The following is a 23,235-nucleotide window of genomic DNA, read 5'->3' as shown; positions in this document are numbered from 1 at the left end:
AGGTGAATTTCCCATGAATAATAGAGGGATATGTTCCAGAGAGAAATCTTCAAATGCGTGAGTACGCGAATCCAGAGGACGCAAATATGGGGTGCCCACTGGTTATAAACACCTATTTACTATTCTAAGCATGTTTTGGGTTTCAGTAACTTGGAGTATGTTTGCTTAAGGTAGTTCACATGATTATGTTAGAAAGTGGAGAGACTTGCTTGGGCCAATAGTTGGTCATATAAATGATTTGATTTTTTCCCATATATTCTACCCATAGGGCCTAAGGCCAATTGAACTATAATTTTTATTCCTGCATTCTTCAGTACAGTACAGAAAAGTGGCTTTGTGAGATTTTACATTATTTATGCAGAATTCATATGTATGCTGATGAGTTTACCTACAAGCAGCACATTGTTTTTGCAGGTATGCAATGATGTCTGTAGCAGATATTTTGCGTATTCCTCTGAAAGAATTACTGACTGAGGGAGGACTCTTAGTAATATGGTGGGTACAAATAATGATACTCAAATAAAGGAACTGAGAGAGGGTCTGCATAACTCTAACTGGGATGTAGACTTTATTGTACAACTTTGGGTTTCTGGTTAAAGGTATGTTTAGTGGCTGACTTTTATAGAAGTAAGTACATATAAGTTATATGCCAATGACACACAATTCTATGCATTGTTAAAAATATTGAGGCTACAAATAGAAAATTAAATGAAGTTCTATCGACTATCAAGCAATGGATGACTTTGAAACAGTTGAAATTGAACAAAAATAAAACTAAGCTTATGATGGTCAGTAAGGAAAGTAACTTAAGGAGTCTGGGTGTTAATCAGGTGTGTATAAATGAAGATTGGGTTCAGACAACTGATAGGATCTGTGATCTCGAGGTGTACTTAGATTCTGGCTTGTCACTCAGTCTACAAATTAATAATGTAGTGAAAGTTGCTGGATATCATCTTAATCCTCTTGCGCACAAGCCAAAAATATAAGGGTGTAAGGTACACGACTTTCCCCCCGGGCCAAAAAGAGCACGCGCATGGAAAAGTTTTTTGGTAAAATTTGGTACGTTCGAACTATTACTGATATATGCTTCTGGTTAGTGTTATTATATCTGCAAATGATTGAATTATTTCCTAAAGCAGTCAGAACATCTTTACAAGGCTTAAAAATAATAAAAACGATGTGATGAACTTGAAGTTTTAAAGAAAAATCGTAGATATTTTTTGGAAATAATCATGAAAATATAATAATTAGGTTTGGGTAGTTTGTTTTGTACCTAAATTGTGTAGAAATGTTTGATCTCTCATGTGGAAGCAATAATTTTACTAAAATGTGTTAGCTAACGAGCTGTAATTGATTAAAAATGCTAATTTTTTATGGAGTGCATTTTCAGATTTTCCAACCTACTTATGTTGATGTTTTGTATTGGAGCTAAGTAAGCTAGCGGCATCAGGTTTGTTTCCTTCGAGATTCATCATCTGTCGACCCAGTGGCATCAACTACGTTTTCTATGATTGAGACACTTTTTTTTTTTGTGAATTTTTCCCGAAAATAACTTACATATGATGTGCACTTATGGAAAAAAATTTATTGATGCGCTATGTGTCATCAGATCATGAGAGGGTTAAGATTATAGCCTTTGTGAGGAAATATCTTGATGAAAGTTCTGTTACAAATCTTGTCAACAACAGTGTTATAAACCGCATAGTTTATTATAACTCGGTGTGCTATAAGTTACCCAATGTCCAGCTTAAGAAACTACAGAAAATTATGAATAGAGCTGCTAGACTAATAAGAAGGTGTTGCTCCATGGGACAGGATTACTCGTCTTCATTGATTTGCTCTGGCTTCCGGTGAAGGCTAGAATAATAGTTGGATGGTTCTAGGCAACATGATTGCAATGTCCTACATTAAGAGGTTGGGATGATACTCACCTCCTCTCAATATAGTAATGCTAGCCATCCTTCAGTGGGGCAAGAAGGAAGTGGTACTTGTCTGCCTCTCAATGTAATAGTAGACTTCCTATCGAGGAAAATAATAGCCTCAACAGAGAGGAGTTTAACAACAACTCTTTTTCAGAAAATAGCCAACATACTTTCACAGATGGAAGTGGACCTGTTCGCCACATAAGGGAATCACAAACTGCCAGGCAAGCAACAGCAAGAGATGCCTTCCCATAAGACTGGAAGAAACGGAGGGATACCCTTTTCCTCCATTATTCCAGATTTCAAAGGTGTGGAGCAAACTCCTAACCTACTAAGGAACAGCTTACTTAATAGCCCCATATTGGCCAAAGAGGCATTACTTCTGATTACTTTAACAACGGGCAAAGAGATAAATTCCAAAACGGTCCGCTGTTTTATTCCAGTCAGTAGCAGGGAAAATAGTGTAAGGATCCTCCTTTTATTGCCAAGACCTTTACAGGTGGATTTTCTTAAATATCATCTATACAGTGAAAATTACTTGCCCAAGATTGCTAGGTACCTAGTGAAAAAATTACAGATTTCATGTATCTGGCAGTATAAGTATGTATAGAAAATATAGTTGCATTACGTATATCCATACCGAGAGCCCAGTCAAACACAATTAACACAGGGAGCAGTCCAGTATTATCTGAAGGACTGTGCAAGGCAGAGTGACACCTGGACTTTGCTACAGTTTATTTGGTAAGTGCCATGTAGATTGTGACCCTGGCAGCATCATTCAGCACTGATGGTTTTACACCTAAAGGGAGGTCTTTCATGTGATGCTCTTCAGATAGCTACCAACTTCACATTGTTTGCTTCCTCTAGGCCTATGCAAGCAACTCTGAAGGTCTTAAGGAAATCAGGGCAACCTTTGATTGTTTTGAAGAAGAGCAACTAAGTCTGTGTGGAAGTTGAGGCATTGATTGGTTAGGTCATATAAACCATCCCTTTGAGGCAAGACTTATACATCAATTTTATGGCCACTGCACTGGGGCATCAGAGTCGGATGCTCAGGACAGTTCATAAGGGTTTAGCCTGATTGAAGTTGCTTGGTTTTTTAATGGCTCACCACTTCTGAACTGGTCTGATAATTATCTCCTTGTGGAGTGAACTTTTGCTGTCGCTCATCTCAAGGATTATTTTTGGAAAGAACGTAGACAGTGGCAATATTTCTTATTGGAGTTAAAAAGGGATAGAGGGTCAAAGCTAGAGGAGTGAGTCAGGATAGAGGATTCTCTTAATGTTCCATTATGGGGATCAACACCCTTTGGTTAATGAACAGATGAAGGGGTGGTCAACAAGGTTCACAATTTCTTTTGTTCCAACAGCCATGCTTCCCAAAAACATGGGCTACTATTTATGTCTTTATAACTTGGAGGTTATAATAGCTTCTGAAAGACTAGTAACAATAGTATATACTATATCCTACATAAGGAAGCTCAGGCAGAATAACTCACAATGTTGTAAGCATATCACAAGCATTGTTTGCAAGAAATTCATTAAAAGGAGCACCAGCCACAGCACTGGAGTTTTATTAGAGGCTAAGAGTAAGGCAGCAAAGGCATGGTCAATACCAAAGACATCACAACCAGAAGCGCAATGAAGCAAGACATATAAAACTAACCTGGAGGGTAAGACAGTAACATTTCCATACTCAGTGAAGGTGCAAAGTAGGATGAGGAGCATTGATAAATATACCGTATCAGGTAAAAGGGAGTTGGCTGTGCATATGGGGTTGAACCATTCTGCTTTTTGCACCAAGATGAGTCCTTGCATAGTTAAAGACTATTTTATGATGAATGTGTTTGTACAAAAACTTTTACTGTCAAAACATACTTTTCATGATAGTAATGTTCATATCCTTTACTGTACGATATTAGTATTGGCAAACCTCAGTAATAACAATACATTTTAGTTGAGACTGATGGTCAATGTGAGAAATATATGTTGTTTTGTACAAGAAAAAATAAATCAAGCAGCTTTATCCTTTCAAAGGCTGAGTAGTTTGTTTATTGTACTATACTCACTGAGACTATTTCTTTGCATAAACATATTTTCAGTGACTCCAGTGTTTATTTTAAAATTTTTGAGAATTTTATTTCCACAGCTGACACGAGGAGGGGAACCAGTCTCACCATTATGTATACAGGGTAATGGTAAACTACCTTACGAACGCATTCTACTAGCAAGGAAACGGGGTTTAAATGGCTGTTGCGGAAATTTACATGATGGTAGAGTTATTTGCAGTGTACCAAGTGGTCTGCATTCTCACAAGCCACCTCTTACAGGTACGTATTGCACAATAGCCATAAAGTTTAACCTATTTCTGTCATAAGTATGATGGTGTTCATGTGTACTATTAGAAAATATGCTGTCCATGCCATTAATAGATATATACAGCTGTTGTAGTTGAGGTAAATATATAATCAATAAATCCTCTATCCTATCTGCAGTGGATTTATGTATACGTAGTGAACATTTGGAGTGAATTTGCAACATACAGTAGTAATACTGTACAGGTAGTCCCATAGTTACAATGGGGATGCATTACAATGGGTCCATTGTTAGTTGAAAATATTGTAAGTTGGAGCAGCCAAGCCTGCTCTATACAGTATAATCTATACATATTTGGTAGCCTAGCTTACACAGTATACTGTGTGTATATATAGTTATATATATGATATATATATATATATATATATATTATCTTATATATAATATATATATATATATATATATATATAATATATATATATATATATAGGATATATATATATATCATATATTATATATATATATATATATAATATATATATAGAGATATATATATATAGATATATAGATATATAGTATATATGTATATATATTATATATATATATATATATATCTATATATATATATATATATATACGATATATATATATATTATATATATATACATATATATATATATATATATATATATATATATATCTATATATATATATATATATATGACATATACATATATATATATATATATATATATATATATAGATATACTACTATATATACATCATAATACATGAATAACTTGATCACGAAGTATATAAAACGTGATGCTATGTATAAATAAAGGTTTTTATGCCACAAAGGAAAAAAATGAAAAAGCGAGTTAGCCTCAGTAAAGAGTCCGAATAGGACCGAAAGTACTCGGCTAACTCGCTTTTTCATTTTTTTCCTTCGTGGCAAAAAAACCTTTATTTATATATACATACATATATATATACATATATATATATATATATATATATACTATATATATATATATATATATATCTATATATATATATATATATATATATATATATATATAGATATATACATATATATATATATATATATATATATATATATATATATATATATATATATATATATATATATATGTACACACATATATATATATATATATATATATATATATATATATATATAGTGGTACCTCGAGATACGAAAGGCTAAACTTACGAGAAACTCGAGATACGAAAGCCAATACAAAAAATTTAACGGTTCTACATACGAAAAGGTTTCTGAAAGTCCAAGATTCACCCGGATAACAATTTTGAAAATCTCGCCGCGCGCCGCCATCTTAGTATACTAGTAGACTCGCCACCATCTTCCTGCTCTCCCATTGGTTCCTGATGCTAGTCACGGCCATGAAATCCTTCTCTCCTATTGGATAGCGTCCCTCCCATCATGCATCTACTATGTACACGTGGTGGCGTGGCTCGGCCACTCGGTACCAGCATTGTTATAGTACGCACGCGGTATTCGTTTTCGGGATCGTCAATGTGTACGTAATACTAATATTTAAAAAAAAAGTGACCAAGATCTCTCACATGGGATAAGTGATCAAGGTCTCTCTCATGGGATAACTGGAAACTTTGCAAGGTTGGTAGAATCTCCACTCCCTGCTGAACAGAGGGTGTAGACCAATCATTTACAACATGCATACCAGTATGTAGTGTACGTATAATCAAGGCACTTCACTTTATGTTGAAGGTCAGCAGCTGAACATTCAATACCCAAATCAGTTGCAGAGAGAGCATTTGGTTGAACAGGGTTTGATGGACACCAGGGCCAACAGAGTCATGAGGTGCAAAAAAGAAAGTTGAAATTCTTTGGGGAAAAAAAAGCTACGTAAAGTAAAAAAAGTAAAAAAAAAAAACAAGTTAAAAATAAAAAAAAGAAGAAAAAACGGCAGAAATTAAAGCAGTTTTTTATAAAGTGCAATCATTTGTAGAAGACACCCTCCAAAAAGGCTCACACAGGAACATTGGGGAAAAAGTACGTAGGCAGAAGCAACCTGCCTTGGATAGTTACGTTTTAGTACGTACGTATATTTTTAAAAAGTGTACGTATGTACATATTACATAAAAAAAAACGGCAGAAATTAAAGCCGCTTTTCATAAAGTGCAATCATTGTAGAAGACATCCCCCAAAAAGGCTCACACAGGAACATTGTTGAAAAAGTACGTAGGCAGAAGCAATCTTCCTTGGTAGTTACGTATGTACGTAGCCTGACTCGAAAGGTAAGCTTCCACATTTTACGTTACAGTAATAATATTTCTTGTACACTAATATACACTTTATTTACAGGTTTTGCATTTTTTAGTCTTAATTTAGGTATTGAATGGTCCAAATTGTTTGTAGTATTTCATTGTTTACAGGTCCAATTTTAGCTTATTATGAAATTTAATGGGTGTTTTTGGAGGGCTTGGAACGGATTAGCCATTTTATACATGTAAAATGTGGTCCAAAGATACGAAAACCTCATGATACGAAGGGCGCCCCGGAACGGATTAATTTCGTATCTCGAGGTACTACTGTATATATATATATATATATCTATATAATATAATATATATATATTATATATATATTATATATATATTATTAATATATATATTTAGCTATCTCTTATAATATTATTATTATATATCATATATAGAATATATATATATATATAATATATATATATAATGTATAGTATATGTATAGATATGTGTATATATGTGTAGGATATATGTGTATATATGTAAGTATATCGTGTATATATGTATAGTATATATGTATATATATATATATATATATATATATATATATCTATATCGATATATATAATATATATCTATATATATATATATATTATATATATATATATTTCTAGATATATATATTCTATGTGATATGTATGTATATATATATAGTGTTCCCCCCGTATTTGCGGCGGGGGATGTGTACCAGACACCCCCCGCAAATAGTTAAAACCCACGAATAGTTAAAACCACCACTAAAAATACTTATAACTGTCCTATCTTGAAAGTTCAGATGCCAAATGTATACCTTTAATAACATCCTACTTCACATATCCCTAAAATTCCTAACCTATTACTGCATTAATCTATGAGGTTATATAATATCATTTTAAAGTCATCTTAAACATTTTACCATTAAAAATATATACCTACAGCAAATAACAGAGAGAGAGAGAGAGACCAATGAATGGCAACATCATATATTTGACTCAAGAGTGAAATTATGAATTATTTCTGTGACAGAGAGAATAATAATGGAGAGAGAGAGAATAACTCCTAGACTCAGCTTCCTCCCCTCCATCAATTCGTATATCAAACTCATTTACTCCCCCGCCCATATTCCTCCAAGTGAATAAAAAGACTGGGAATGGCATATATAATCTTATTAATATTTGAAAATTAGTTATAAGGTAAATCATTTATTTACACTACAAACAAATAAACATACGTGAGAGAGAGAGAGAATGTTATTGTTACTGTTTAATCTCATTAAACGTAATATTATTTGTAAACTAGTACTGTATATTATTATTTTACCATAAAATGTAGTAATGTCCTTAAAGATATACGGGTTGTCCTTATTTAAAAGAGTGAAATGGATAGATTATTGTACTTCTTTAAAATACTATCACATGTGAATTTAATTGAGATTAGTTATATTATTATTATTATTATTATTATTATTATTATTATTATTATTATTATTATGCAAAAATATTTAATAAACATACACATGTACCATAGAAATTATCTCATATCAGCAAAAGAGGAAAAGAGAGAGAATTTCAATGATCCGTAGATGGCAACACTGGATTTGACAGTTGGAACCCAGCTGACCACGCTGGCTACGTAAACATGACGCGGGGTTAAATGCATTTTCTTTTATTCTTACATAATTCTTTTTATTTATAAACTAAAATCTTGCTAATTCACTTTAGTATTTTCTTTAATGAATTTATATTATTGCTGTTTACATTAATATTGATATTTGAAAATTAGTAAATCATCATCCAAAAAACATACATCGCTTTAAGAGAGAGAGAGAGAGATTATCGTAGTACGTATTTGTAAAATACTTTCACATATGATTTTTGTAATTACAGTTATTATTATTATTATTATTTGAAAATATTAATAAACATATTACGCATATATGTACCATAAAATCTCTCATCTCAGTAAAAGAGAGAGAAAGAGAGAGAGGAGATAGAGAGAGAGAGTAGAGAGAGAGAGAGAGAGGGGGTGGAAATTTCATGAGCAATTGATGGCAGCAACAAATCAGCTCCTTACCCTACCCCCCTTCCCCCCCGTCACTTAACTTGATACGTATATCTTGGTTTTAGTTTTAGTACATGGAGTTAGAGAAAGAATCTGACTGGGATTTCCTTCATTCTTCCATAATTTTTTAAATTTATAAGCTAAAATCTTACTAATTCACTATGGTATTTTCTTTAATGAATTGATATTATTGCTGTATAAATTAATATTAATATTTGAAAATAGTAAATCATTTATTTATCATACAAAAAACATACATCTTTGTAGGAGGAGAGAGATGAGAGCGAGAGAGAGAGAGAGAGAGAGAGAGAGAGAGAGAGAGAGAGAGAGAATTATTATTTTTATTATGTGATATCATTAAACTTATTAAACTTACTAATACAGTATTAATCAAAATTAATATTTGAAAATTAGTAAATCATTTTTGTATCATAAAAATGTATTTACTCATGAAAATAAACATCAAAATACACTAATTAGTGATTAATTTTGTCGGAAAATTCCGCGAATGGGCGAGTCCGTCCGCGAATAATTTCTAGATAGATTCCAAAGAAAAATCCGCGAATGTGTGAGTCCGCGAATCCGGAGAACGCGAATACGGGGGGAACACTGTATATATATATATATATATATATATATATATATATATATATATATATATAATATGTATATATACAGTGTTCCCCCCGTATTCGCGTTCTCCGGATTCGCGGACTCACTCATTCGCGGATTTCTCTCGGGAACGTTTCCCTGCATTATTCGTGGAAAATTTGCGCATTCGCGGTATTTTTCTATGAGAAATATCCACAAATTCCTGGTTTTTGTTATCATTTCATCATAAAATGCACTTTTTGTGATAAAACTTAAAAAACCACGTATGAAAATTTTTTAGTGGTTTTTCTTAAGTTTTAATTAACAAAATAGGCTGTTTTTAGCATTTTTATAGGGGTTCCAAACATTCGCGGATTCTAAATATTCGCGGGGGGGTCTGGTACACAATCCCCCGCGAATACGGGGGGGACCACTGTATATATATATATATATATATATATATATATATTATATATAGTATATATATATATATATATATAGGGCCTCACTTAGTCGCGGATCAGCAATCACAGAATCACAGAGATTTGCACATCCCAGCTTCTCAGGGTAACGTATCATGTCATATGCTGCTGCTAGAGCCCATTGCACAAGGTTTAAAATATGTAGTATTTATTACATCAGTATTGTCATTGTAACATCAAAAAATCAAAAATATAACTTATTTTCATCGTAACTTCAAAATATTTTACCTCGAACACTGTAACTCAAGGACTCCCTGTATTGTTACATTTCCTATAGAACTCTGGAGAAGTCTTTCTAATGTCATTGTAAACCCATTAATCATGAATGGACTTTTGTGCAAAATTGACCGAGACTCACCAGCTTAAGAGATTTAGATGAACTGGTCATAAGGCAATGCTGCTCATCCTTCTGTACATTTCACTGGGGCAATGTTGTTTGGATTCACAGAACCAAACCCGTGCTTGTCACTGTTTTTGTGCCAAGCCATTCATACATAACTTGACAAATTTATAATCAATTTGTATTTTTCAAAGCTAACAAACCTTCAATCTCAACAATAGCATAATTTTCTAGCATCAGACAGAAACGGGTTAAAAAGAGTTAAACAAAGATTGTTCATACGTGAACAAAACCTTCGGTCTTAACAATAGGATAATTTCTAGCGCCCAGCGTCAGTCTTTTCTTTAATGGCCTGGGCGAGAGTCGTGGTTAATCTCTTGGCCTTTACCCAGTTCGTTGTCCGTTTTGCTCGTGTTTAATGTGTATGTGTGTTTGGCTGATATTATGGCTTCTTCTGCTCCTTCTCAGCCTCATCAATGTGTGTGCCCCGATTTCCAGGTTTTCCGTGTTCTCATTTTTTGGCTTCAGCGGCGGGACCGATCCCCACGTTACATGTAGCAGGTGCCGTTCTAATTTTTTTACTATAGCGAATCTTTGCACCAAATGCCGGGCATGGCCTAAAGAGCAGTGGAAGGTTTTATAGCAAGAGAGAGCATCGGAGGGTTTCGACTCTTCCTTCTTGGGAAGGTTTTTTCACCTATTCCCGATGCTTCGTCTCCTGCAGTATTCACCCCCCATAGACGCGTTGTTCCTGTCTCCCCTTCCTTTTCTTCCATTGATTTGTCGCTGGAAGTATCGGGGGGCCACCAGGCTAATGTTTGTAATGTTGCCCTTCTTCTTCGGGAGTTGATTTGATTCCCTGGAAGGGGGAGGCATTTTCATCATTCTCATTTATTCCAGTCGTAGGCGTCCAAGATGGCGGCGATTTGGAAGATGCTCGGGCTAGGGGGTCCCCCGTCCTTGAAGGGTTGCTAGCGCACTTTATGGAGGCTTCACTACCCCCCTCCTCAGGCTGGCCAGGCCATCCCCCTTCCTCCCGGCCTCGTCTTTGTGGGTAGCCGAGGTCAGCCATCTTGTATGGCTCCGCTAGAGACTGCCTCTCTCAGCCGTGACGTCATCTCTGCTGCCCAGTTCACTACATTTCCCTTCCGTGTCATCGGAGCCTTCTCTTGCAGATCAGTCTGAGATTATATGCCAGGCAGTGCTTAAGAGGTTGGACTTTGTTTTGGATGATAAGTTGGCTACCTTGTCGATTGGGAGGACTGGAAGGAAACGTGTTGCTTCGTCCCTGCCTCCTGTGAAGAGATCACATAAGAAACCAGTGCTGCCTTCCTCTCCCTCTTCCCCCTCTATGCCACGTCGGCGTATCAAGTGTTGGAAGGCTAAGGACTTAGCTCTTTCTTCGCCTACAAGGGAGGAACAACGTGGACGTGTTCTTGAGTGTTGGTGTTTCGGAGAGTGTTAATGTATCTTCCCTTGTGCAATCTGCAATGGCTGCTTCGTCCTCTGCATCGAATTGCAGGCGTGTTGCAACCTCCCCCGTCCGTGCACATCACGAGCGTGTTGCAACCTTCCCCATCCATGCACATCGTGAGTGTTGCAACCTCCCCTGTCCGTGCACATGATGCAAGTGCTCCTTCTTCGCCTTAAGGATCTCAAGGCGCCTGTCAAGAGGTCAAAGGTGGTGAGCGCAGAGTTGGTGCAGCTGGAGTGTTTTTCCTGCCCCTCTCACTGTGCTTCCAAGAGTTTGACTGGGGGATTCTCCTTCGATCTCGAGTGTTCAGGATTTCTCTCCAACTCACGTTCGTACGTCTGCCATGCCCTTGACCATTCACGGACATGTTAATGAGTCATCTGTTGGAATAGTACGTAGTGATGTTCCTAGTGTTATATTGGGTTGCCGGAGTAGGAGGGAGACGCGCAAGAGTTTTTGTCTTCCTTTTTGGAAGTTGTTGATCTCATTCGTGGGTTCAACAATTTGGAAAGTAGGACTCGGGCTCGGTCGTCTTACACTCCTTCTTGCTTGGAAGCCCTGGTGGGAGCTACGCAGGATCCCAAATCATCAATTTAGCCTCCCTTGTCGGGGCACGTCCAGTTGGTCTTGCGTAAGGTTAACGCCTCTGTTTCGGACCAGGACGGTTCGCTTCATTTTAGGGGCTCTGCCAAGCTACTACCCCCGCCTCTCACGAGACATAGGAAGTACTATGCTACGAAGTCTGCATTTTTGATGTCGCACCATCTTAACCCAGATGTCATTCACCTGAAGCCGGGATTGACTTTGGAGCAGGTGAGGTCGGTGGCTCCATCCTTGTCTCCACAAGATGCCTCAGCATTGGAATCTATGGCAGCCTCCATGTTGCAGACAGTTTCTTGGTTGGACTTCTGGTCTGTGGCCATTGCCAAGATAGCTTTTGACAGGTCCCCAGAAGGGTTGGTGAGTGAATCCTTGCTTGCCAGTCTGTTGCAGTCCGGAGGCAAGGCGCTTTTCATATATGGCTAACCTTCTTCTAATTAGAAGAGACGTGGCTTTGTCTAGGCTGGAGAGATCAGTTGACAAGGAGTCCTTGCTGGCATTGAGGAAAGGAGATCTGTTGGAGTCCCAATATTTGTTTCCTCGGACAGAGCTCGAGAATGCAATAGAACGGCGCCAGGCTAACACCAAAGACAGACTGGTGTACCAGGCCGTGTCTAAGTTGGAGTCTCGTCCTCGGAGATGTCTGGCTCCTCCTCCTCCTCCCCCTGTCCAGCAGCAGTCAAGAAGATCGTCGCCTGGTAGGCCGTCAAGGAATTCGAGTTCGGCAGGGCCTTCCATTTGACTCAACCTAGGTCAGAGGATCAACGTTCCTTTCCCCTCTTGTTCCTTTAAGCCAAGAAGGGGCCCAAAGGGCAGAGGTAAAGGGGGCCGTCGTAGGTTAGGCGCCTCTCTCTCCTGCAATACGGTTGGGGGTTTGCCTGGCGGGCCATTGGACCAAGTGGCAGACTTATGGAGCGGAGAAGTGGGTGGTAGATGTCCTTCGAGTGGGGTAACTACTGCCATTCGGCTTCTCTCCTCCCCTGTCGGACAAGCAGCAGCTCAGGAAGGCATATCCTCCAGATTCTCCGAAGTTCTAGGCTCTTTGGGAGGAAGGCAGAAGATGCTGGACAAGGATGCAATAGAGGAAGTAGTGTCCATCTCCGGGGTTTTACAGTCACATCTTCTTGGTGCTAAGGAGTCGGGAGGATGGAAACCCGTGATCGACTTATCCACCTTGAACCACTTCTTCAGGAAAACACGGTTCAAGATGGAGACCCTGCGTTCAGTGTTGGCAGCCGTGAGGGAAGGCGACTTCATGCTGTCGATTGACTTAAGGGACGCATACTTCCAAATCCCTGTTCATCTGACGTCCAGGAAGTTCCTTCGCTTCTCTCTTGGGGACAAGATCTTCGAGTTCAATGTCCTATGCTTCGGGCTGACAACAGCCCCTCAAGTGTTCACAAGGGTCTTCTCTCTCATGTCAAGTTGGGCCCATGCTCAGGGAATCCGTCTGCCGAGGTACCTCGATGATTGGTTGGTCTTGGCAGTTTCCAGGGAAAAGCTGCTGCAGGACAGGGATCGTCTACTTCGGTTCTGTCTGGAACTGGGCATCGTAGTCAACCAAAAAAAGTCGAACCTTGTACTCAGTCAAAGGATTCTCTACCTGGGCATGGTCATTGATACGACATCACAAAAGTCTTCCCGTCGGATCAGAGATTAGAGAAGTTGCGGGTGGTGGCGCGCGACTTCCTGTCGGAACCACATCAATCAGCTCATCAGTGGCAGGTTCTTCTGGGAGTGCTATCTTCCCTGAAGAAGCTGGTCCCTCATGGGCGTCTTCATCTTCGGTCTCTGCAATGGAGACTGGGAGAATTTTGGTCTCCGGCGGGGGACTCACCTCTGTTAAGGGTATTGGCGGGGTCGGAGATTAATTTTGAATGACGGTTTTCAAACTACCACAGGTGTTACCTCTAGTTTGACCAAAGATGCACACAAAATTTCAGGTGAATTGGATGAAAACTTTTTTTTTTAACAAATATTTTTCTTTTAAATATTACTTTTTTTTTTTAGTACACCTTTTATTTATCGTTCAATTAAAAAAAAAGTAATAGCAGAAAGTTTAATTCTTATCAAATAAAATGGCAAGCTCAAAAACCCAATATGTGATGTATGCTATTTAAAAATATATTTTTAAAAATGCAAAAAAAAAAAAAAAACCATAAAATTATATATTAAATCTTGGTAAAAAAAACTTTTTTTTGAGAAAAAAGAAAAATAAATTTGTTGATGTGTTCTCTCACTATCTTTATTCAAATTGCTTTTTAGATTATTAAAATCCTTTCATAAATAAGGGAGTTTTGGGAATTTGAATGTAGAAAAATGTGTTTTGAGAAAAATGCAGTTAAAGTTTTGCTAACCATTTATTTTGCTTTTAAAAGCATATAAAGTTTCTTGGAAAAGCCTACATGGCACCTGTTCCCCTCTCTTTTATAATTATAAGAGATATTATTCCCTCTAAAAAAAAAGGGATTTTGACGTAAGGAAAAATCTATTCTGGGCGATTGGCTCGTGTCGCCAGCGAAATATCCTTTAATCTATTATTTCTAGGGTAAATGTACTAACACACTACCAGAGAATAAATAAATAAAGAAAAGGTCAGTACAACTGACTCGCTCACCCTCCAAGAGGGTGTCGGTATGAACACTATGGCGAGTGAGACCACTACCACGAGCCGCTTGCCAATAGAAATCTCCCACTACAAAATCCCCACAAGAGGGGAGCCGACCCACAGAGTGGGCAGCAACTACTACTACTCCATCCCATGCTGCCGACTGCTGCGCCTCTGGTGGCCATCCTTTTCAGTTAGCGCACAGCGTATACACGTGCCCTTTTTTGCTCTGTGTTTTTGTGCCCTTATTTTTGGATTTACTCATCATGGAGCGTGCAGCCATCGCAGCAGCTAAGTTAAGTACTCAATGTTATTGCTATTTGGTTTTTCCGTCCTTGAGTCAGTATTTGCCGTTTTTTAGGTATAAATACGAGCTCTAGGTCGGAAGCATGGCAGCATGGTTCTGCCTCGTGGCGGGTTCGTTCTTGGTCTTCCATACCCAGAACCTTCCCTTACTTTAGTACGCTCTATTTTTAGTCATCCTATTTGTTTTAAGGGTACAGTCTACGCGGTTTATGTCATGCATGCATGTCTTTTTACCTTACGTAGGCTTCTTCTATCCAGACCCTAGCCACAGCTCTTAGTATCGGCCCCGGCTAGCTTTGAGTGGTAGACTTTCTTTCGGGTTAGTCGTACACTCCTGGATTTTTTCTCCTACTATTTTGTTTTCTTTCTTTCAATGATTTATTTATTTTATATTATGTTTATGTTAGTGTAGGCGTCTGGCTTCACCTAGCCTAGGTTATGGCCCATAGGGCCCATGTGCTACCGCTCTTCAGTTCGGTTGCTTCCCTATAGCATCTCTCTGATCAGCCGGTTGTGTTTTCTAGGCCTTATTGTTTCATTGTTTTGTTGTTACCGCCCCGTGGTCACTACGTGATCACGGAGCAGCCAGACGCCTGTCCAGTCATCTTCCCTCCTCCCGCTCTTCCATAGAGTCGGGGGGAGGGTTGGTCTGCCCACGCTCGCTCCGCATACCCGAGCCTGCCTCCCTCTTCCCCAGGCGGAGGGAGTAGAGGGACGGGACAGACCCAGACTGGACTCGACCTCTCCAGCTTCTCGGTCCGGCCGGATGGCTAAGGGGGGGGGACTGGCCTTTCCCCCCTCCGTCGCTACTCCGTCGCTCCGTTGCTAGCGCGAGTCTGTGTGCCCTCTCGCCCTTTCCCACCTTACTGGGGCTCCTTTTCTACCGGAGCTCCGGCATCCAAGTGGAAAGATGCTAGTTCACCCCGCAGGGTGGACTGAGGCATACAGTTGGTCTCTACTAACCTCTCCGTCGCGCTGAGGTCGCGACACGCTCCGCCACGCACTGGACTTAGTCCGGTACGTTCGATTTTATAGGTTTAAGAATTAGTTTTGTTAAACTAAGTAAGTTTATCTTAAGCTACCTTAAACCATCCCCCTCCCTTGTCTGCCTCACCGGATCTCTCCGGGGTTATAGCCTATTCAGGCGGTAAGGGAGGGGTTATGCCCAAATTTTTTCCGAGCTCCGGCATGCAGCGGAGTTCTTTTGACCTTTAGCCTGTAAGTGATAGCCTTTAAGATGCTCATGTGTCTTTTCACTTACAGACCACCAACTGTGAGCATCCGGGATGCACCGCCATGCTTCAAGACCCCTGTGGACATGAAGTTTGCCGGTCCCATGCTCCATGCGCGACTCCGCACGGGGACCTCCAAGTCTGGTATCACGAGACCTGCACCATCTGCTATGATCTGGTGAGCCAGCTCTTAGACGGGGTAAGTATTTCCAACTCCGTTAGCCAGTCCCTACTTTGTTATAGTTCTTAAGTTTTAAAAATTCTAATCTTTCTTAAACTTAAGATAAATTCACAGGGGATTTCGCATCCCCTATAATTTTAAGTTAAGCTTTTAATTTAGTTTTAGTTTTAAGTTTAATCTTAAAAACTAATAAATACCCTCTCTTCCAGGCTCCGGCTGTGAAGGACACCGCACTGGCAACCCTGCGGGCCTGGGTCGGCGGTTTTGGGAAGAACGCCGCCAAGGGTATGCCCTACATTCTTGAGAAGAAGTTGGCGGTCCTGATCTTCCCCGGAGGCAAGTCAACGGGCTACGTCGACCCAGCAGAGGCGGGCCCCGACTATTGCGTTCATCCAACAACAGCTCGCTGCCTCGTTGACTGATCCAGGCCAGGACATCTCCTCGGAAGTCGCGACGTTAGATCTAAACATTGAACCGATGGCAGGTGTAGACGACCTGTTGGTCGAGGTGAGTACGTTGGACGCCCAAGGGCTGCCCTTGGGTGCCACTGGATCTTCTACCCCTGCAAACTCTCCATCCTTCCAAGGCTTTACAGGTACCGAACTTTATACTTCTCCTGATGCTTCCGTTAGACCTAAGGTCAAAGGACAAGCAGTTAAAACCTTGACTAAGACGTCGTCGTCGTCTAAAAAGACGGCGTCGGCGTCATCATCATCTCGTAAGTCTCCGGCTAAAAACCCCGGAGCAGAGAGGTCTAAAGCTTCCAGGTCCGGCTCCAAATCCTCTAGGAGTAGATCCTCCAGGGAGAGATCACACACTCCAGCGGAGTCAACCGTTCCACTGCCTTTGGTTCCTGTTCAGAGCCACCCGTCCACCTCCGCAGCAGCTCCGGCTTTGGATTCCAACGCTGGCCTGTTGCAACAAGTGGGCGATCTGGTGGGGTCTCTAAAAACCAGTATGGAACAGATGTTCTCCCGGTTGTCTGATAGGATCAACTCCCAGGACAACATTATCGCCGGACTGAGCCAAGCTCCGCTAGCTACTCCCCCATCCTTCAGCACAGGGGGAGCGCAATTGCCTCCGTATGACTCTCTACCTCCGTTCAGTATGAACAATCCTTGGAGAGTAGCGTCATACGCCCCCTTCCAGGACGGGCTTATTTCTATCCCGGAATGTGGAACTCGAAGGATTGAAGACTTCGAGTTCTACCCGGAAGACCTTCAGCCTCCGTTCATCGGCTACGCCAGGCTCACCGCCTCTGCCATGACACGAGACGATAAGGTACCTAAAGAAACAGTCCTCTATTCACGAGACCAGGCTCAAAGAGAATGGCTCAGGTGTTTAGAGGACATGGACTGTTCGAACACGAAAATACAGCCGTTTAAGAGTCCTTTCACAATCTTTACAATGGAAGAGGGTACCCCGCTCCCTTTCTTGACAAAGATTGCTACGGTTACCATTCCAGCAGCCCAGAAGGGGGGATTCGTTGCCTCAGCTGAAAGAAGCGGACCCTACGTCTCCTTTACTTCCCTCAGCCGGTGAGTTGTGGGAAGATCTGCCCAACACTTTTTCTGCGGGCAAACTCAAACCAGACTGTGCTATGGAGCAGTTTGGTGAGAAGCTACCTAGACTTCCAGATAGCCTCATTCAGGCAGAATTTGAATCCAAGTCTAGGTTGGCCAGGTCTATCAATACCATGGCCATGACCGAGGTGGCTACCATTTCCTATGGTTCTGAGCCACTTTTTAAGCTGATCACCAAGTCACTGACTCAAACGGTGCAGTCTGACATGTTCGAGTTCGCCACGGCCAGAACAAACTGCCGGAAACATGTCCTTCAAGAAGCAACTATTCGGCATGAACCGAATAAGTTGCTTGCATCGAACATCTGGGGAGCAGACCTCTTCCCAGATGCGATGGTAAAGGAGGTCCAGGCAGAGGCTACAAGGCTTAACCAAAGCCTTAAAGATCGTTGGGGTCTTACGGCCAAGAGACGCCAAGATCAAGTTGTCAGAGGTAAGGCTCAGAAGAAACCCAGACGTTTCCAGCCTTACCAAAAGAAACAGCAACACTTTGCCCAGCCTGTTCCGTCTGTCCCGTTGGTGCAGGCAGCCCAACCTTCTACCTCCAAGGCTCAATCGCAGCCTATCTATGTCATTTCCCCCCGCCTCAACCCTCCACCGCTTACGCTCTCTCCCCAGCCTTCAATCAAGTCTTCGAGGGCCAGGCTTCCCAGAAGTATGACCGCTCGGGTAAGGGAGGCAGAGGTAAGCGATCCTTTCGTCAGAGAGGATCGGGAGGGCCCTAATAGAGGAAAACATTTCAGGGGAGGCCGCGGAGGCTACCAACACCAATGAGAACTTTCAGGTAGGAGGGAGGCTGTTTCACTTCCGCCACCGGTGGAATTTCAGCAAATGGGCACAAAGCATTGTGTCAAAAGGCCTGGGTTGGAGTTGGGTAGCGAACCCGCCCCCACCCAGACCTTTCCGCCAACTTCCATCCAAAGAATTGACGGAGTATGCGGAGGACCTCCTTCAGAAAGGAGCTATAGCGAGAGTCAACAGGTTAAAGTTTCAAGGGCGCTTGTTCAGCGTTCCAAAGAAAGGCTCACAAAAAAGAAGGGTAATCTTAGACTTGTCCCGCTTAAACTTAGCCATTCGCTGCGACAAGTTCAAGATGCTCACGATCTTGCAGGTGCGGACCTTACTTCCCCGTGGGGCCGTCACCACCTCTATCGATCTTACAGACGCTTACTATCATATCCCTATTGCAAGGCACTTCCGTCCGTATCTGGGCTTCAAGATAGGAGATCAGGCATTCTCCTTCAAGGTAGTTCCTTTCGGGCTCAACGTAGCACCCAGGGTGTTCACGAAGTTGGCGGAAGTGGTAGTTCAACAACTAAGATCGCAAGGGATTATGGTAGTAGCGTATCTCGACGATTGGTTAATCTGGGCTCCAACAGTCGAGGAATGCCACAAAGCAACACTGAAAGTAATTCAGTTCCTGGAATATCTAGGCTTCAAGATAAACAGGACCAAATCAAGACTCACTCCAGAGTCAAACTTTCAGTGGCTGGGCATTCAATGGAATATTTTTGGGGGTTATTATAGAATGCCATCCTACTCTTGTGCTGCCAGGTTTTTAGGAAGCTAATGAGCCCCTCCTTCATATCCTCCCTTTGATGTTCTTTGCTTCTTTTGCAATTCATCTGAAGGCTCCTGATAAAAACACAGACATCACCTGCTACGTCAGGGGCAGCAATTACATCTTGAAAATGCTCATCCTCTCCTCCCCTCTCCTCATCACCAGATAACGTCAAAACAAAGTCGTCAGTGCCATCATCATCTTGATATACTATTTGTACAAGGGAATAATAGATTTCACTCGAAGCTTCGTAATAGGAAGTACTTGGCATCTCCTCAGCACAAGTGGTTGGTGGCAACATATGAGAAGCCATAACATTAGCTCTGTCTATATTTTTAGCTTCAAGATAAGTTTTGATATTGCAAGAGCTTGCTTCCCTTCGCTTACTAAACTTCTTTTTCGGCATGTTTGGTAATATATAATACACAATTGATGTCCAAAGGTCCGAGGGAAGTGTTGCAATCGATTGAAAATAACAAATACACAGTATATAAAACAAATATAAAAATTCTCTCTCGGGACAACCAGCTCGCATTACTCAGTCATGGGAAGAGTTGCCATCTCTATCAAGAAAACATATTGTACGGCATATGAAACAAAATGCAATGAAAAGAAATAAAATACTTGAAGAATGAATGCAAATAGAAATAGTAAAACCACACCTCACCAGACCTATAATTCTCAACTTGGGTGTGGCCTTTAAACCATTTAAAAGGCTTCGTATCAATATTATCTTACGCATGGCAATGGCCTGGACCCAGAACTGTGGAAATATGACAATAACTCATTTTCACGAATTTGAGCCAATATCACCAAAATTACAGGCCGCCGATACCCTTAAAGGTTCCTCTGTCTCTGGAAGTGAGAGAAAACCTTTGTTGGTGGTTGGACAACCAGAATCTTTTGAAGAGTGTCCCTCTGCGTTCTCTTCCACCGGACTTCCTTCTGTTCTCAGACGCCTCCCTCGCAGGTTGGGGAGCTCACTTAGGTGGCTTCATCGCTTCAGGTGTTTGGAGTTTGGAGGACAAGCAGCAACATATAAACGTCCTGGAGTTGAAGGCAGCCTTTCTGGGTCTGAAGGAGTTACGGAAGAAGGTAGAAGGTCATTCTGTCGTTCTCATGTTGGACAATACCACAGTGGTAGCTTATGTGAACAAACAGGGAGGCCTGGTTTCCAGTCTTCATGCCTTAACCGTAGAGGTTCACCAGTGGGCAGTCGGCAATTCGGTAGAGCTCTCAGCCAGGTATATCCCAGGCAAATGGAATGTGGTCGCAGACAAACTCAGTCGTCGGAATCAGATCCTAGGCACAGAATGGTCCCTTTATCAAGTGGTAGCAGACAAGCTTTCCAGGTTTGGAGGAGACCCATGCTGGACCTTTTTGCAACTCACTTCAACAGGAAGCTGGAGATATTCTGTTCAGTGGTCCCAGATCCTTTAGCATTAGCAGAGGACACATTCCAACATCCCTGGACAACCTGGAGGTGTATGCCTTCCCTCCGTTTTGTTTGATCCCTCAAGTTCTGAACAGGCTAATGAGTCCACAGGGTCTCAGGATGACTTTGGTAGCCCCTCTGTGGCCTCAGGCAGAATGGTTCCCAGATCTGCTGTCGTTGTTGTCAAGAGGTTCCGAGGGAGATTCCCCCTTGGTGACATCTGTGTCAGCCATATGGAAAGGTTCCACCAGTCAGTAGAATCCCTGTCTCATCATGGTTGGAGGCTATCAAGTATCTCCTCCAAGGGAGAGGCTTTTCTCAGAGAAAAGCAGGGCATATGTCTAGCTGTCTCAGGAAGTCAACCTCCGCGGTTTACCAAGGCAAATGGGCAAGCTACTTTGATTGGTGTCGTAAACTGGGTTTTTCTCCACTCGCAACCTCTATTCAGCGAATAGCAGACTTTTTAACCTTCCTCAGAGACAAGAAACGTTTGTCCATTTCTGCCTTTAGAGGCTACAGGGCAGCCCTGAGTTTGATGTTATGCCTTAGAGGTATTGACATCTCTTCCTGGGAACTTTCCTTGCTAGTTAGGGGGTTTGAGCAGTCGAGTTCTCCTAGAGAGCTCAAGCCTCTGATGTGGGATGTTTCCTTGGTTCTCAAGAGCTTCACTAAGAGTCCACTGAGCCCTTGCATCGCTCATCTGACAAGAACTTGACGCTCAAGACAGTTTTCCTTCTGGACTTGGCATCTTCCAAGAGGGTAGGAGAGCTCCACGGTCTGAACTATGAGGTGAAGCACACCAGCGGTTGGGGGTCGGTGTCCTTCAAATTTGTCCCGGAATTCTTGGCCAAGACCCAAAATCCCTCTGTGCACGATGACAGGTTCACTTCGTTTTCCATTCCATCACTGAATGACTTTGTGGGTGGTGACGCTCAAGAGCTTTTCTTGTGCCCTGTCTGGGCCCTGCGTTGCTATCTTAAAAGGACTCGGCACCTTAGAAGACCAGGTTGCCACAGACTTTATGTTAGCACAGGCCGTACGAAGAAAGAGGTGTCTAAGAATACTATCTCTTTTTGGATAAGGGAAGCCATCAGACAGGCATACTTGACTCTTAATGATTCCACCACCACATCTGTGCAGGCTAGAGTGCATGACATTAGGGGGATTGGTCCCTCTCTGGCTTTCAAAAAGAACTTGGCTGTACATTAGAGTGCTGAGCGCTGGTACTCGGTTACGCCAGTCCACATTCACCTCTTTCTATCTTAAGGATGTTGCCCACAGATCTGCGGACGCATTTTCCCTGGGTCCTTTGGTGGCTGCCCAACAGGTTATGTAACTCGTAGTTGCCTTTAACAGGGCACTTTTGTATCTTACCTAAGATGATTGTGTGGATGAGAGAATGAGTTAGTGATCTCCTTTCTCTTGCACCTTTTCTTCTTCCTTCGGGCAGGTTAAGGAATAGACATGTCATTCGTTGGACTGGTCTGATACAGGTGAGCAAGGTAGTCATACAGATAGTGTGGTCACTTTATATACAAATATCAAACCCCCTATTCGGTAGCATATGCTCCACTCCTTGGCGAGGAGGAGTTGGGAGTAGTACAAACCCTGGTGTATTGGTTTGCTATTGGACAGTTGAAGTTTCTCTTTGGTTCCCTATACAATGGTTCTCCCATATATCATTGTACGTCACTCAGGTTCCGAGTCGTTAGATATCAATTTATCTAGCTTCTCAAAGGGCTTCAGTCCCTCTCCAGAAGTAATTTCTTCTGGAAGCTGGACTGGTGGGTAGGCCCCAACTGGTTTAGGATGTCTTGTACCTCCCTCCAAGTATGAATCTATCCTATTGTTAAGACTGAAGGTTTGTTCGCATATGAACAAATTACAAATTTTCTAAGACAATTTTATTTTTCATAGCTACAAACCTGAGGTCTTGACATTATACTGCCCGCCTCTAGCTGCCCCTCTGTGTGTTAAGACATTCTGAGTTGGGAAAGACTTGACGCGGTGGCGTAGGTGAGTGGTCCTTGACCACTCTTCACCCGATCTATGCATGCGTTGCCAGATATCACAAGATTCCTTGCTTTCATCTGTTTTTAAGCGGATCCAGCTAGGTGCTAGATTTATTCTATTGTTAAGACCTCGGGTTTGTAGCTATGAAAAATACAAATTGTCTCAGAAAATTTGTCATATCTGTGGCATCTGGCAACTCATGCGTATATGAGGTGGATGCTGGTCAC

The 23,235-nt window shown here is 41.4% G+C and overlaps 1 long non-coding RNA gene across 1 annotated transcript in view; it reads left to right on the top strand.

Moving 5' to 3' along the window:
* Positions 1–2,859: 2,859 nt before the first annotated feature.
* LOC135219768 (uncharacterized) overlaps positions 2,860–23,235 on the top strand; it is a 22,863-nt gene continuing 2,487 nt past the window's right edge. Inside the window, exon 1 of the long non-coding RNA XR_010315506.1 lies at positions 2,860–4,252. This is a non-coding gene — a long non-coding RNA (uncharacterized LOC135219768). The remainder of the gene's footprint in view (positions 4,253–23,235) is intronic.

Source organism: Macrobrachium nipponense, chromosome 1 (assembly GCF_015104395.2).
Source record: "Macrobrachium nipponense isolate FS-2020 chromosome 1, ASM1510439v2, whole genome shotgun sequence".
Classification (NCBI taxonomy): Eukaryota; Metazoa; Arthropoda; class Malacostraca; order Decapoda; family Palaemonidae; genus Macrobrachium; species Macrobrachium nipponense.
The sequence above is the reverse complement of the archived record's forward strand: the minus strand, read 5'-3'. Positions and strand labels throughout refer to the sequence as shown.